Source organism: Leiobunum rupestre, chromosome 3 (assembly GCF_980474605.1).
Source record: "Leiobunum rupestre chromosome 3, qqLeiRupe1.1.hap1, whole genome shotgun sequence".
In the NCBI taxonomy this organism is placed as follows: domain Eukaryota; kingdom Metazoa; phylum Arthropoda; class Arachnida; order Opiliones; family Sclerosomatidae; genus Leiobunum; species Leiobunum rupestre.
In genome coordinates, this window is record NC_143386.1 from 25,570,667 (window position 1) to 25,585,426 (window position 14,760).

General features: G+C 42.6%; 17 non-coding genes across 17 annotated transcripts; all 17 read left to right on the forward strand.

Annotated features, from left to right (window-relative positions):
- Positions 1 to 659: 659 nt before the first annotated feature.
- On the forward strand, positions 660 to 732 carry TRNAV-UAC (transfer RNA valine (anticodon UAC)). Its single transcript has one exon. It is a non-coding gene; the product is annotated as a tRNA-Val (tRNA).
- Positions 733 to 1,991: 1,259 nt separating this feature from the next.
- TRNAV-UAC (transfer RNA valine (anticodon UAC)) lies at positions 1,992 to 2,064 on the forward strand. The gene has a single exon. It is a non-coding gene; the product is annotated as a tRNA-Val (tRNA).
- Positions 2,065 to 2,736: 672 nt separating this feature from the next.
- TRNAV-UAC (transfer RNA valine (anticodon UAC)) lies at positions 2,737 to 2,809 on the forward strand. Its single transcript has one exon. It is a non-coding gene; the product is annotated as a tRNA-Val (tRNA).
- Positions 2,810 to 4,067: 1,258 nt separating this feature from the next.
- TRNAV-UAC (transfer RNA valine (anticodon UAC)) lies at positions 4,068 to 4,140 on the forward strand. The gene has a single exon. It is a non-coding gene; the product is annotated as a tRNA-Val (tRNA).
- A 672-nt stretch (positions 4,141 to 4,812) lies between these two features.
- On the forward strand, positions 4,813 to 4,885 carry TRNAV-UAC (transfer RNA valine (anticodon UAC)). The gene has a single exon. It is a non-coding gene; the product is annotated as a tRNA-Val (tRNA).
- Positions 4,886 to 5,739: 854 nt separating this feature from the next.
- Positions 5,740 to 5,812, forward strand: TRNAV-UAC (transfer RNA valine (anticodon UAC)). The gene has a single exon. It is a non-coding gene; the product is annotated as a tRNA-Val (tRNA).
- An 854-nt stretch (positions 5,813 to 6,666) lies between these two features.
- Positions 6,667 to 6,739, forward strand: TRNAV-UAC (transfer RNA valine (anticodon UAC)). The gene has a single exon. It is a non-coding gene; the product is annotated as a tRNA-Val (tRNA).
- A 514-nt stretch (positions 6,740 to 7,253) lies between these two features.
- On the forward strand, positions 7,254 to 7,326 carry TRNAV-UAC (transfer RNA valine (anticodon UAC)). Its single transcript has one exon. It is a non-coding gene; the product is annotated as a tRNA-Val (tRNA).
- Positions 7,327 to 7,840: 514 nt separating this feature from the next.
- On the forward strand, positions 7,841 to 7,913 carry TRNAV-UAC (transfer RNA valine (anticodon UAC)). Its single transcript has one exon. It is a non-coding gene; the product is annotated as a tRNA-Val (tRNA).
- Positions 7,914 to 8,427: 514 nt separating this feature from the next.
- On the forward strand, positions 8,428 to 8,500 carry TRNAV-UAC (transfer RNA valine (anticodon UAC)). Its single transcript has one exon. It is a non-coding gene; the product is annotated as a tRNA-Val (tRNA).
- Positions 8,501 to 9,013: 513 nt separating this feature from the next.
- Positions 9,014 to 9,086, forward strand: TRNAV-UAC (transfer RNA valine (anticodon UAC)). Its single transcript has one exon. It is a non-coding gene; the product is annotated as a tRNA-Val (tRNA).
- A 1,101-nt stretch (positions 9,087 to 10,187) lies between these two features.
- On the forward strand, positions 10,188 to 10,260 carry TRNAV-UAC (transfer RNA valine (anticodon UAC)). The gene has a single exon. It is a non-coding gene; the product is annotated as a tRNA-Val (tRNA).
- A 514-nt stretch (positions 10,261 to 10,774) lies between these two features.
- Positions 10,775 to 10,847, forward strand: TRNAV-UAC (transfer RNA valine (anticodon UAC)). Its single transcript has one exon. It is a non-coding gene; the product is annotated as a tRNA-Val (tRNA).
- A 672-nt stretch (positions 10,848 to 11,519) lies between these two features.
- Positions 11,520 to 11,592, forward strand: TRNAV-UAC (transfer RNA valine (anticodon UAC)). Its single transcript has one exon. It is a non-coding gene; the product is annotated as a tRNA-Val (tRNA).
- A 1,504-nt stretch (positions 11,593 to 13,096) lies between these two features.
- TRNAV-UAC (transfer RNA valine (anticodon UAC)) lies at positions 13,097 to 13,169 on the forward strand. Its single transcript has one exon. It is a non-coding gene; the product is annotated as a tRNA-Val (tRNA).
- A 514-nt stretch (positions 13,170 to 13,683) lies between these two features.
- TRNAV-UAC (transfer RNA valine (anticodon UAC)) lies at positions 13,684 to 13,756 on the forward strand. Its single transcript has one exon. It is a non-coding gene; the product is annotated as a tRNA-Val (tRNA).
- Positions 13,757 to 14,428: 672 nt separating this feature from the next.
- Positions 14,429 to 14,501, forward strand: TRNAV-UAC (transfer RNA valine (anticodon UAC)). The gene has a single exon. It is a non-coding gene; the product is annotated as a tRNA-Val (tRNA).
- Positions 14,502 to 14,760: the final 259 nt, after the last annotated feature.

A 14,760-nucleotide genomic window follows, 5' to 3' on the forward strand; every position in this document is an offset into this window, starting at 1 on the left:
TTGACTTGTTGTTAGAACGAAACTTTCGGAGATTTTGGCAATTTTTTTAAATTGAAAAGTGACATCTTTTGGGTATCTATGTTGTAGTGGTTATCACGTCCGCCTAACACGCGGAAGGTCTCAGGTTCGAGCCCTGATATATACAAAGAAGGTTGATATTTTAGCGAGATGTGGACGAGTGAATTGGAGGCTCTCGGTCTCGAAAATTTGCCCATTTTTAAAACGGTTTCATCGTATTTACGATGGCTGTGACGGGCATCTATGGTGTAGTGGTTATCACGTCCGCCTAACACGCGGAAGGTCCCAGGTTCGAGCCCTGGTAGATACATAATGTTCTTTTTTGACTTGTTGTTAGAACGAAACTTTCGGAGGTTTTTGGCAATTTTTTTAAATTGAAAAGTGACATTTTTTGGGTCCTTGGTAGTATAGTGCTGAGTATCACCGCCTGTTTTACGGAAGACCTGAGTTAAATTCCCCGCCGGGGAGGCATGACCGGCTTCAGTTTTTAAAGATTGCAGAAAATATTTTGGTGGCAATGAAACGGTTTCTTCTTAATACCAAAAATATCCGTTTTAAAGAAATCCACTGGTTCAGGCCTTGGTCAAAATGCAACCCTATCACCCAGACGATTTTCGTCAGTTCATGTTACAGTCGCTAGCGTATCTATGGTGTAGTGGTTATCACGTCCGCTTTACACGCGGAAGGTCTCAGGTTCGAGCCCTGATAGATACAAAGAAGGTTGATATTTTAGCGATATGTGGACGAGTGAATTGGAGGCTCTCGGTCTCGATAATTTGCCCATTTTTAAAACAGTTTCATCGTATTTACGATGGCCATGACGGGTATCTATGGTGTAGTGGTTATCACGTCCGCCTAACACGCGGAAGGTCCCAGGTTCGAGCCCTGGTAGATACATAATGCTCTTTTTTGACTTGTTGTTAGAACGAAACTTTCGGAGGTTTTTGGCAATTTTTTTAAATTGAAAAGTGACATCTTTTGGGTATCTATGTTGTAGTGGTTATCACGTCCGCCTAACACGCGGAAGGTCTCAGGTTCGAGCCCTGATATATACAAAGAAGGTTGATATTTTAGCGAGATGTGGACGAGTGAATTGGAGGCTCTCGGTCTCGAAAATTTGCCCATTTTTAAAACGGTTTCATCGTATTTACGATGGCTGTGACGGGCATCTATGGTGTAGTGGTTATCACGTCCGCCTAACACGCGGAAGGTCCCAGGTTCGAGCCCTGGTAGATACATAATGTTCTTTTTTGACTTGTTGTTAGAACGAAACTTTCGGAGGTTTTTGGCAATTTTTTTAAATTGAAAAGTGACATATTTTGGGTCCTTGGTAGTATAGTGCTGAGTATCACCGCCTGTTTTACGGAAGACCTGAGTTAAATTCCCCGCCGGGGAGGCATGACCGGCTTCAGTTTTTAAAGATTGCAGAAAATATTTTGGTGGCAATGAAACGGTTTCTTCTTAATACCAAAAATATCCGTTTTAAAGAAATCCACTGGTTCAGGCCTTGGTAAAAATGCAACCCTATCACCCAGACGATTTTCGTCAGTTCATGTTACAGTCGCTAGCGTATCTATGGTGTAGTGGTTATCACGTCCGCCTAACACGCGGAAGGTCCCAGGTTCGAGCCCTGGTAGATACATAATGTTCTTTTTTGACTTGTTGTTAGAACGAAACTTTCGGAGGTTTTTGGCAATTTTTTTAAATTGAAAAGTGACATTTTTTGGGTCCTTGGTAGTATAGTGCTGAGTATCACCGCCTGTTTTACGGAAGACCTGAGTTAAATTCCCCGCCGGGGAGGCATGACCGGCTTCAGTTTTTAAAGATTGCAGAAAATATTTTGGTGGCAATGAAACGGTTTCTTCTTAATACCAAAAATATCCGTTTTAAAGAAATCCACTGGTTCAGGCCTTGGTCAAAATGCAACCCTATCACCCAGACGATTTTCGTCAGTTCATGTTACAGTCGCTAGCGTATCTATGGTGTAGTGGTTATCACGTCCGCTTTACACGCGGAAGGTCTCAGGTTCGAGCCCTGATAGATACAAAGAAGGTTGATATTTTAGCGATATGTGGACGAGTGAATTGGAGGCTCTCGGTCTCGATAATTTGCCCATTTTTAAAACAGTTTCATCGTATTTACGATGGCCATGACGGGTATCTATGGTGTAGTGGTTATCACGTCCGCCTAACACGCGGAAGGTCCCAGGTTCGAGCCCTGGTAGATACATAATGCTCTTTTTTGACTTGTTGTTAGAAAGAAACTTTCGGAGGTTTTTGGCAATTTTTTTAAATTGAAAAGTGAAATGTTTTGGGTATCTATGGTGTAGTGGTTATCACGTCCGCCTAACACGCGGAAGGTCCCAGGTTCGAGCCCTGGTAGATACATAATGTTCTTTTTTGACTTGTTGTTAGAACGAAACTTTCGGAGGTTTTTGGCAATTTTTTTAAATTGAAAAGTGACATTTTTTGGGTCCTTGGTATTATAGTGCTGAGTATCACCGCCTGTTTTACGGAAGACCTGAGTTAAATTCCCCGCCGGGGAGGCATGACCGGCTTCAGTTTTTAAAGATTGCAGAAAATATTTTGGTGGCAATGAAACGGTTTCTTCTTAATACCAAAAATATCCGTTTTAAAGAAATCCACTGGTTCAGGCCTTGGTCAAAATGCAACCCTATCTCCAAGACGATTTTCGTCAGTTCATGTTGCAGTCGCTAGCGTATCTATGGTGTAGTGGTTATCACGTCCGCTTTACACGCGGAAGGTCTCAGGTTCGAGCCCTGATAGATACAAAGAAGGTTGATATTTTAGCGATATGTGGACGAGTGAATTGGAGGCTCTCGGTCTCGAAAATTTGCCCATTTTTAAAACAGTTTCATCGTATTTACGACGGCCATGACGGGTATCTATGGTGTAGTGGTTATCACGTCCGCCTAACACGCGGAAGGTCCCAGGTTCGAGCCCTGGTAGATACATAATGTTCTTTTTTGACTTGTTGTTAGAACGAAACTTTCGGAGATTTTGGCAATTTTTTTAAATTGAAAAGTGACATCTTTTGGGTATCTATGTTGTAGTGGTTATCACGTCCGCCTAACACGCGGAAGGTCTCAGGTTCGAGCCCTGATATATACAAAGAAGGTTGATATTTTAGCGAGATGTGGACGAGTGAATTGGAGGCTCTCGGTCTCGAAAATTTGCCCATTTTTAAAACGGTTTCATCGTATTTACGATGGCTGTGACGGGCATCTATGGTGTAGTGGTTATCACGTCCGCCTAACACGCGGAAGGTCCCAGGTTCGAGCCCTGGTAGATACATAATGTTCTTTTTTGACTTGTTGTTAGAACGAAACTTTCGGAGGTTTTTGGCAATTTTTTTAAATTGAAAAGTGACATATTTTGGGTCCTTGGTAGTATAGTGCTGAGTATCACCGCCTGTTTTACGGAAGACCTGAGTTAAATTCCCCGCCGGGGAGGCATGACCGGCTTCAGTTTTTAAAGATAACAGAAAATATTTTGGTGGCAATGAAACGGTTTCTTCTTAATACCAAAAATATCCGTTTTAAAGAAATCCACTGGTTCAGGCCTTGGTAAAAATGCAACCCTATCACCCAGACGATTTTCGTCAGTTCATGTTACAGTCGCTAGCGTATCTATGGTGTAGTGGTTATCACGTCCGCCTAACACGCGGAAGGTCCCAGGTTCGAGCCCTGGTAGATACATAATGTTCTTTTTTGACTTGTTGTTAGAACGAAACTTTCGGAGGTTTTTGGCAATTTTTTTAAATTGAAAAGTGACATTTTTTGGGTCCTTGGTAGTATAGTGCTGAGTATCACCGCCTGTTTTACGGAAGACCTGAGTTAAATTCCCCGCCGGGGAGGCATGACCGGCTTCAGTTTTTAAAGATTGCAGAAAATATTTTGGTGGCAATGAAACGGTTTCTTCTTAATACCAAAAATATCCGTTTTAAAGAAATCCACTGGTTCAGGCCTTGGTCAAAATGCAACCCTATCACCCAGACGATTTTCGTCAGTTCATGTTACAGTCGCTAGCGTATCTATGGTGTAGTGGTTATCACGTCCGCTTTACACGCGGAAGGTCTCAGGTTCGAGCCCTGATAGATACAAAGAAGGTTGATATTTTAGCGATATGTGGACGAGTGAATTGGAGGCTCTCGGTCTCGATAATTTGCCCATTTTTAAAACAGTTTCATCGTATTTACGATGGCCATGACGGGTATCTATGGTGTAGTGGTTATCACGTCCGCCTAACACGCGGAAGGTCCCAGGTTCGAGCCCTGGTAGATACATAATGCTCTTTTTTGACTTGTTGTTAGAAAGAAACTTTCGGAGGTTTTTGGCAATTTTTTTAAATTGAAAAGTGAAATGTTTTGGGTATCTATGGTGTAGTGGTTATCACGTCCGCCTAACACGCGGAAGGTCCCAGGTTCGAGCCCTGGTAGATACATAATGTTCTTTTTTGACTTGTTGTTAGAACGAAACTTTCGGAGGTTTTTGGCAATTTTTTTAAATTGAAAAGTGACATTTTTTGGGTCCTTGGTATTATAGTGCTGAGTATCACCGCCTGTTTTACGGAAGACCTGAGTTAAATTCCCCGCCGGGGAGGCATGACCGGCTTCAGTTTTTAAAGATTGCAGAAAATATTTTGGTGGCAATGAAACGGTTTCTTCTTAATACCAAAAATATCCGTTTTAAAGAAATCCACTGGTTCAGGCCTTGGTCAAAATGCAACCCTATCTCCAAGACGATTTTCGTCAGTTCATGTTGCAGTCGCTAGCGTATCTATGGTGTAGTGGTTATCACGTCCGCTTTACACGCGGAAGGTCTCAGGTTCGAGCCCTGATAGATACAAAGAAGGTTGATATTTTAGCGATATGTGGACGAGTGAATTGGAGGCTCTCGGTCTCGAAAATTTGCCCATTTTTAAAACAGTTTCATCGTATTTACGACGGCCATGACGGGTATCTATGGTGTAGTGGTTATCACGTCCGCCTAACACGCGGAAGGTCCCAGGTTCGAGCCCTGGTAGATACATAATGTTCTTTTTTGACTTGTTGTTAGAACGAAACTTTCGGAGATTTTGGCAATTTTTTTAAATTGAAAAGTGACATCTTTTGGGTATCTATGTTGTAGTGGTTATCACGTCCGCCTAACACGCGGAAGGTCTCAGGTTCGAGCCCTGATATATACAAAGAAGGTTGATATTTTAGCGAGATGTGGACGAGTGAATTGGAGGCTCTCGGTCTCGAAAATTTGCCCATTTTTAAAACGGTTTCATCGTATTTACGATGGCTGTGACGGGCATCTATGGTGTAGTGGTTATCACGTCCGCCTAACACGCGGAAGGTCCCAGGTTCGAGCCCTGGTAGATACATAATGTTCTTTTTTGACTTGTTGTTAGAACGAAACTTTCGGAGGTTTTTGGCAATTTTTTTAAATTGAAAAGTGACATATTTTGGGTCCTTGGTAGTATAGTGCTGAGTATCACCGCCTGTTTTACGGAAGACCTGAGTTAAATTCCCCGCCGGGGAGGCATGACCGGCTTCAGTTTTTAAAGATAACAGAAAATATTTTGGTGGCAATGAAACGGTTTCTTCTTAATACCAAAAATATCCGTTTTAAAGAAATCCACTGGTTCAGGCCTTGGTCAAAATGCAACCCTATCTCCAAGACGATTTTCGTCAGTTCATGTTGCAGTCGCTAGCGTATCTATGGTGTAGTGGTTATCACGTCCGCTTTACACGCGGAAGGTCTCAGGTTCGAGCCCTGATAGATACAAAGAAGGTTGATATTTTAGCGATATGTGGACGAGTGAATTGGAGGCTCTCGGTCTCGAAAATTTGCCCATTTTTAAAACAGTTTCATCGTATTTACGACGGCCATGACGGGTATCTATGGTGTAGTGGTTATCACGTCCGCCTAACACGCGGAAGGTCCCAGGTTCGAGCCCTGGTAGATACATAATGTTCTTTTTTGACTTGTTGTTAGAACGAAACTTTCGGAGATTTTGGCAATTTTTTTAAATTGAAAAGTGACATCTTTTGGGTATCTATGTTGTAGTGGTTATCACGTCCGCCTAACACGCGGAAGGTCTCAGGTTCGAGCCCTGATATATACAAAGAAGGTTGATATTTTAGCGAGATGTGGACGAGTGAATTGGAGGCTCTCGGTCTCGAAAATTTGCCCATTTTTAAAACGGTTTCATCGTATTTACGATGGCTGTGACGGGCATCTATGGTGTAGTGGTTATCACGTCCGCCTAACACGCGGAAGGTCCCAGGTTCGAGCCCTGGTAGATACATAATGTTCTTTTTTGACTTGTTGTTAGAACGAAACTTTCGGAGGTTTTTGGCAATTTTTTTAATTTGAAAAGTGACATATTTTGGGTCCTTGGTAGTATAGTGCTGAGTATCACCGCCTGTTTTACGGAAGACCTGAGTTAAATTCCCCGCCGGGGAGGCATGACCGGCTTCAGTTTTTAAAGATAACAGAAAATATTTTGGTGGCAATGAAACGGTTTCTTCTTAATACCAAAAATATCCGTTTTAAAGAAATCCACTGGTTCAGGCCTTGGTCAAAATGCAACCCTATCTCCAAGACGATTTTCGTCAGTTCATGTTGCAGTCGCTAGCGTATCTATGGTGTAGTGGTTATCACGTCCGCTTTACATGCGGAAGGTCTCAGGTTCGAGCCCTGATAGATACAAAGAAGGTTGATATTTTAGCGATATGTGGACGAGTGAATTGAAGGCTCTCGGTCTCGAAAATTTGCCCATTTTTAAAACGGTTTCATCGTATTTACGATGGCTATGACGGGTATCTATGGTGTAGTGGTTATCACGTCCGCCTAACACGCGGAAGGTCCCAGGTTCGAGCCCTGGTAGATACATAATGTTCTTTTTTGACTTGTTGTTAGAACGAAACTTTCGGAGGTTTTTGGCAATTTTTTTAAATTGAAAAGTGACATTTTTTGGGTCCTTGGTAGTATAGTGCTGAGTATCACCGCCTGTTTTACGGAAGACCTGAGTTAAATTCCCCGCCGGGGAGGCATGACCGGCTTCAGTTTTTAAAGATAACAGAAAATATTTTGGTGGCAATGAAACGGTTTCTTCTTAATACCAAAAATATCCGTTTTAAAGAAATCCACTGGTTCAGGCCTTGGTCAAAATGCAACCCTATCTCCAAGACGATTTTCGTCAGTTCATGTTGCAGTCGCTAGCGTATCTATGGTGTAGTGGTTATCACGTCCGCTTTACACGCGGAAGGTCTCAGGTTCGAGCCCTGATAGATACAAAGAAGGTTGATATTTTAGCAATATGTGGACGAGTGAATTGGAGGCTCTCGGTCTCGAAAATTTGCCCATTTTTAAAACAGTTTCATCGTATTTACGACGGCTATGACGGGTATCTATGGTGTAGTGGTTATCACGTCCGCCTAACACGCGGAAGGTCCCAGGATCGAGCCCTGGTAGACACATAATGTTCTTTTTTGCCTTGTTGTTAGAACGAAACTTTCGGAGGTTTTTGGCAATTTTTTTAAATTGAAAAGTGACATATTTTGGGTCCTTGGTAGTATAGTGCTGAGTATCACCGCCTGTTTTACGGAAGACCTGAGTTAAATTCCCCGCCGGGGAGGCATGACCGGCTTCAGTTTTTAAAGATTGCAGAAAATATTTTGGTGGCAATGAAACGGTTTCTTCTTAATACCAAAAATATCCGTTTTAAAGAAATCCACTGGTTCACGCCTTGGTCAAAATGCAACCCTATCTCCAAGACGATTTTCGTCAGTTCATGTTGCAGTCGCTAGCGTATCTATGGTGTAGTGGTTATCACGTCCGCTTTACACGCGGAAGGTCTCAGGTTCTAGCCCTGATAGGTACAAAGAAGGTTGATATTTTAGCGATATGTGGACGAGTGAATTGGCGGCTCTCGGTCTCGAAAATTTGCCCATTTTTAAAACGGTTTCATCGTATTTACGATGGCTATGACGGGTATCTATGGTGTAGTGGTTATCACGTCCGCCTAACACGCGGAAGGTCCCAGGTTCGAGCCCTGGTAGATACATAATGTTCTTTTTTGACTTGTTGTTAGAACGAAACTTTCGGAGGTTTTTGGCAATTTTTTTAAATTGAAAAGTGACATTTTTTGGGTCCTTGGTAGTATAGTGCTGAGTATCACCGCCTGTTTTACGGAAGACCTGAGTTAAATTCCCCGCCGGGGAGGCATGACCGGCTTCAGTTTTTAAAGATTGCAGAAAATATTTTGGTGGCAATGAAACGGTTTCTTCTTAATACCAAAAATATCCGTTTTAAAGAAATCCACTGGTTCAGGCCTTGGTCAAAATGCAACCCTATCTCCAAGACGATTTTCGTCAGTTCATGTTGCAGTCGCTAGCGTATCTATGGTGTAGTGGTTATCACGTCCGCTTTACACGCGGAAGGTCTCAGGTTCGAGCCCTGATAGATACAAAGAAGGTTGATATTTTAGCGATATGTGGACGAGTGAATTGGAGGCTCTCGGTCTCGAAAATTTGCCCATTTTTAAAACAGTTTCATCGTATTTACGACGGCCATGACGGGTATCTATGGTGTAGTGGTTATCACGTCCGCCTAACACGCGGAAGGTCCCAGGTTCGAGCCCTGGTAGATACATAATGTTCTTTTTTGACTTGTTGTTAGAACGAAACTTTCGGAGATTTTGGCAATTTTTTTAAATTGAAAAGTGACATCTTTTGGGTCCTTGGTAGTATAGTGCTGAGTATCACCGCCTGTTTTACGGAAGACCTGAGTTAAATTCCCCGCCGGGGAGGCATGACCGGCTTCAGTTTTTAAAGATAACAGAAAATATTTTGGTGGCAATGAAACGGTTTCTTCTTAATACCAAAAATATCCGTTTTAAAGAAATCCACTGGTTCAGGCCTTGGTCAAAATGCAACCCTATCTCCAAGACGATTTTCGTCAGTTCATGTTGCAGTCGCTAGCGTATCTATGGTGTAGTGGTTATCACGTCCGCTTTACACGCGGAAGGTCTCAGGTTCGAGCCCTGATAGATACAAAGAAGGTTGATATTTTAGCAATATGTGGACGAGTGAATTGGAGGCTCTCGGTCTCGAAAATTTGCCCATTTTTAAAACAGTTTCATCGTATTTACGACGGCAATGACGGGTATCTATGGTGTAGTGGTTATCACGTCCGCCTAACACGCGGAAGGTCCCAGGATCGAGCCCTGGTAGACACATAATGTTCTTTTTTGCCTTGTTGTTAGAACGAAACTTTCGGAGGTTTTTGGCAATTTTTTTAAATTGAAAAGTGACATATTTTGGGTCCTTGGTAGTATAGTGCTGAGTATCACCGCCTGTTTTACGGAAGACCTGAGTTAAATTCCCCGCCGGGGAGGCATGACCGGCTTCAGTTTTTAAAGATTGCAGAAAATATTTTGGTGGCAATGAAACGGTTTCTTCTTAATACCAAAAATATCCGTTTTAAAGAAATCCACTGGTTCACGCCTTGGTCAAAATGCAACCCTATCTCCAAGACGATTTTCGTCAGTTCATGTTGCAGTCGCTAGCGTATCTATGGTGTAGTTGTTATCACGTCCGCTTTACACGCGGAAGGTCTCAGGTTCTAGCCCTGATAGGTACAAAGAAGGTTGATATTTTAGCGATATGTGGACGAGTGAATTGGCGGCTCTCGGTCTCGAAAATTTGCCCATTTTTAAAACGGTTTCATCGTATTTACGATGGCTATGACGGGTATCTATGGTGTAGTGGTTATCACGTCCGCCTAACACGCGGAAGGTCCCAGGTTCGAGCCCTGGTAGATACATAATGTTCTTTTTTGACTTGTTGTTAGAACGAAACTTTCGGAGGTTTTTGGCAATTTTTTTAAATTGAAAAGTGACATTTTTTGGGTCCTTGGTAGTATAGTGCTGAGTATCACCGCCTGTTTTACGGAAGACCTGAGTTAAATTCCCCGCCGGGGAGGCATGACCGGCTTCAGTTTTTAAAGATTGCAGAAAATATTTTGGTGGCAATGAAACGGTTTCTTCTTAATACCAAAAATATCCGTTTTAAAGAAATCCACTGGTTCAGGCCTTGGTCAAAATGCAACCCTATCTCCAAGACGATTTTCGTCAGTTCATGTTGCAGTCGCTAGCGTATCTATGGTGTAGTGGTTATCACGTCCGCTTTACACGCGGAAGGTCTCAGGTTCGAGCCCTGATAGATACAAAGAAGGTTGATATTTTAGCAATATGTGGACGAGTGAATTGGAGGCTCTCGGTCTCGAAAATTTGCCCATTTTTAAAACAGTTTCATCGTATTTACGACGGCTATGACGGGTATCTATGGTGTAGTGGTTATCACGTCCGCCTAACACGCGGAAGGTCCCAGGATCGAGCCCTGGTAGATACATAATGTTCTTTTTTGCCTTGTTGTTAGAACGAAACTTTCGGAGGTTTTTGGCAATTTTTTTAAATTGAAAAGTGACATATTTTGGGTCCTTGGTAGTATAGTGCTGAGTATCACCGCCTGTTTTACGGAAGACCTGAGTTAAATTCCCCGCCGGGGAGGCATGACCGGCTTCAGTTTTTAAAGATTGCAGAAAATATTTTGGTGGCAATGAAACGGTTTCTTCTTAATACCAAAAATATCCGTTTTAAAGAAATCCACTGGTTCAGGCCTTGGTCAAAATGCAACCCTATCACCCAGACGATTTTCGTCAGTTCATGTTACAGTCGCTAGCGTATCTATGGTGTAGTGGTTATCACGTCCGCTTTACACGCGGAAGGTCTCAGGTTCGAGCCCTGATAGATACAAAGAAGGTTGATATTTTAGCGATATGTGGACGAGTGAATTGGAGGCTCTCGGTCTCGATAATTTGCCCATTTTTAAAACAGTTTCATCGTATTTACGATGGCCATGACGGGTATCTATGGTGTAGTGGTTATCACGTCCGCCTAACACGCGGAAGGTCCCAGGTTCGAGCCATGGTAGATACATAATGCTCTTTTTTGACTTGTTGTTAGAACGAAACTTTCGGAGGTTTTTGGCAATTTTTTTAAATTGAAAAGTGAAATGTTTTGGGTATCTATGGTGTAGTGGTTATCACGTCCGCCTAACACGCGGAAGGTCCCTGGTTCGAGCCCTGGTAGATACATAATGTTCTTTTTTGACTTGTTGTTAGAACGAAACTTTCGGAGGTTTTTGGCAATTTTTTTAAATTGAAAAGTGACATATTTTGGGTCCTTGGTAGTATAGTGCTGAGTATCACCGCCTGTTTTACGGAAGACCTGAGTTAAATTCCCCGCCGGGGAGGCATGACCGGCTTCAGTTTTTAAAGATTGCAGAAAATATTTTGGTGGCAATGAAACGGTTTCTTCTTAATACCAAAAATATCCGTTTTAAAGAAATCCACTGGTTCAGGCCTTGGTCAAAATGCAACCCTATCTCCAAGACGATTTTCGTCAGTTCATGTTGCAGTCGCTAGCGTATCTATGGTGTAGTGGTTATCACGTCCGCTTTACACGCGGAAGGTCTCAGGTTCGAGCCCTGATAGATACATAGAAGGTTGATATTTTAGCGATATGTGGACGAGTGAATTGGAGGCTCTCGGTCTCGAAAATTTGCCCATTTTAAAACGGTTTCATCATATTTACGATGGCTATGACGGGTATCTATGGTGCAGTGGTTATCACGTCCGCCTAACACGCGGAAGGTCCCAGGTTCGAGCCCTGGTAGATACATAATGTTCTTTTTTGACTTGTTGTTAGAACGAAACTTTCGGAGGTTTTTGGCAGCTTTTTCAAATTGAAAAGTGACATATTTTGGGTCATTGGTAGTATAGTGCTGAGTATCACCGCCTGTTTTACGGAAGACCTGAGTTAAATTCCCCGCCGGGGAGGCATGACCGGCTTCAGTTTTTAAAGATTGCAGAAAATATTTTGGTGGCAATGAAACTGTTTCTTCTTAATACCAAAAATATCCGTTTTAAAGAAATCCACTGGTTCAGGCCTTGGTCAAAATGCAACCCTATCACCCAGACGATTTTCGTCAGTTCATGTTACAGTCGCTAGCGTATCTATGGTGTAGTGGTTATCACGTCCGCCTAACACGCGGAAGGTCCCTGGTTCGAGCCCTGGTAGATACATAATGTTCTTTTTTGACTTGTTGTTAGAACGAAACTTTCGGAGGTTTTTGGCAATTTTTTTAAATTGAAAAGTGACATATTTTGGGTCCTTGGTAGTATAGTGCTGAGTATCACCGCCTGTTTTACGGAAGACCTGAGTTAAATTCCCCGCCGGGGAGGCATGACCGGCTTCAGTTTTTAAAGATTGCAGAAAATATTTTGGTGGCAATGAAACGGTTTCTTCTTAATACCAAAAATATCCGTTTTAAAGAAATCCACTGGTTCACGCCTTGGTCAAAATGCAACCCTATCTCCAAGACGATTTTCGTCAGTTCATGTTGCAGTCGCTAGCGTATCTATGGTGTAGTTGTTATCACGTCCGCTTTACACGCGGAAGGTCTCAGGTTCTAGCCCTGATAGGTACAAAGAAGGTTGATATTTTAGCGATATGTGGACGAGTGAATTGGCGGCTCTCGGTCTCGAAAATTTGCCCATTTTTAAAACGGTTTCATCGTATTTACGATGGCTATGACGGGTATCTATGGTGTAGTGGTTATCACGTCCGCCTAACACGCGGAAGGTCCCAGGTTCGAGCCCTGGTAGATACATAATGTTCTTTTTTGACTTGTTGTTAGAACGAAACTTTCGGAGGTTTTTGGCAATTTTTTTAAATTGAAAAGTGACATTTTTTGGGTCCTTGGTAGTATAGTGCTGAGTATCACCGCCTGTTTTACGGAAGACCTGAGTTAAATTCCCCGCCGGGGAGGCATGACCGGCTTCAGTTTTTAAAGATTGCAGAAAATATTTTGGTGGCAATGAAACGGTTTCTTCTTAATACCAAAAATATCCGTTTTAAAGAAATCCACTGGTTCAGGCCTTGGTCAAAATGCAACCCTATCTCCAAGACGATTTTCGTCAGTTCATGTTGCAGTCGCTAGCGTATCTATGGTGTAGTGGTTATCACGTCCGCTTTACACGCGGAAGGTCTCAGGTTCGAGCCCTGATAGATACAAAGAAGGTTGATATTTTAGCAATATGTGGACGAGTGAATTGGAGGCTCTCGGTCTCGAAAATTTGCCCATTTTTAAAACAGTTTCATCGTATTTACGACGGCTATGACGGGTATCTATGGTGTAGTGGTTATCACGTCCGCCTAACACGCGGAAGGTCCCAGGATCGAGCCCTGGTAGATACATAATGTTCTTTTTTGCCTTGTTGTTAGAACGAAACTTTCGGAGGTTTTTGGCAATTTTTTTAAATTGAAAAGTGACATATTTTGGGTCCTTGGTAGTATAGTGCTGAGTATCACCGCCTGTTTTACGGAAGACCTGAGTTAAATTCCCCGCCGGGGAGGCATGACCGGCTTCAGTTTTTAAAGATTGCAGAAAATATTTTGGTGGCAATGAAACGGTTTCTTCTTAATACCAAAAATATCCGTTTTAAAGAAATCCACTGGTTCAGGCCTTGGTCAAAATGCAACCCTATCACCCAGACGATTTTCGTCAGTTCATGTTACAGTCGCTAGCGTATCTATGGTGTAGTGGTTATCACGTCCGCTTTACACGCGGAAGGTCTCAGGTTCGAGCCCTGATAGATACAAAGAAGGTTGATATTTTAGCGATATGTGGACGAGTGAATTGGAGGCTCTCGGTCTCGATAATTTGCCCATTTTTAAAACAGTTTCATCGTATTTACGATGGCCATGACGGGTATCTATGGTGTAGTGGTTATCACGTCCGCCTAACACGCGGAAGGTCCCAGGTTCGAGCCATGGTAGATACATAATGCTCTTTTTTGACTTGTTGTTAGAACGAAACTTTCGGAGGTTTTTGGCAATTTTTTTAAATTGAAAAGTGAAATGTTTTGGGTATCTATGGTGTAGTGGTTATCACGTCCGCCTAACACGCGGAAGGTCCCTGGTTCGAGCCCTGGTAGATACATAATGTTCTTTTTTGACTTGTTGTTAGAACGAAACTTTCGGAGGTTTTTGGCAATTTTTTTAAATTGAAAAGTGACATATTTTGGGTCCTTGGTAGTATAGTGCTGAGTATCACCGCCTGTTTTACGGAAGACCTGAGTTAAATTCCCCGCCGGGGAGGCATGACCGGCTTCAGTTTTTAAAGATTGCAGAAAATATTTTGGTGGCAATGAAACGGTTTCTTCTTAATACCAAAAATATCCGTTTTAAAGAAATCCACTGGTTCAGGCCTTGGTCAAAATGCAACCCTATCTCCAAGACGATTTTCGTCAGTTCATGTTGCAGTCGCTAGCGTATCTATGGTGTAGTGGTTATCACGTCCGCTTTACACGCGGAAGGTCTCAGGTTCGAGCCCTGATAGATACATAGAAGGTTGATATTTTAGCGATATGTGGACGAGTGAATTGGAGGCTCTCGGTCTCGAAAATTTGCCCATTTTAAAACGGTTTCATCATATTTACGATGGCTATGACGGGTATCTATGGTGCAGTGGTTATCACGTCCGCCTAACACGCGGAAGGTCCCAGGTTCGAGCCCTGGTAGATACATAATGTTCTTTTTTGACTTGTTGTTAGAACGAAACTTTCGGAGGTTTTTGGCAGCTTTTTCAAATTGAAAAGTGACA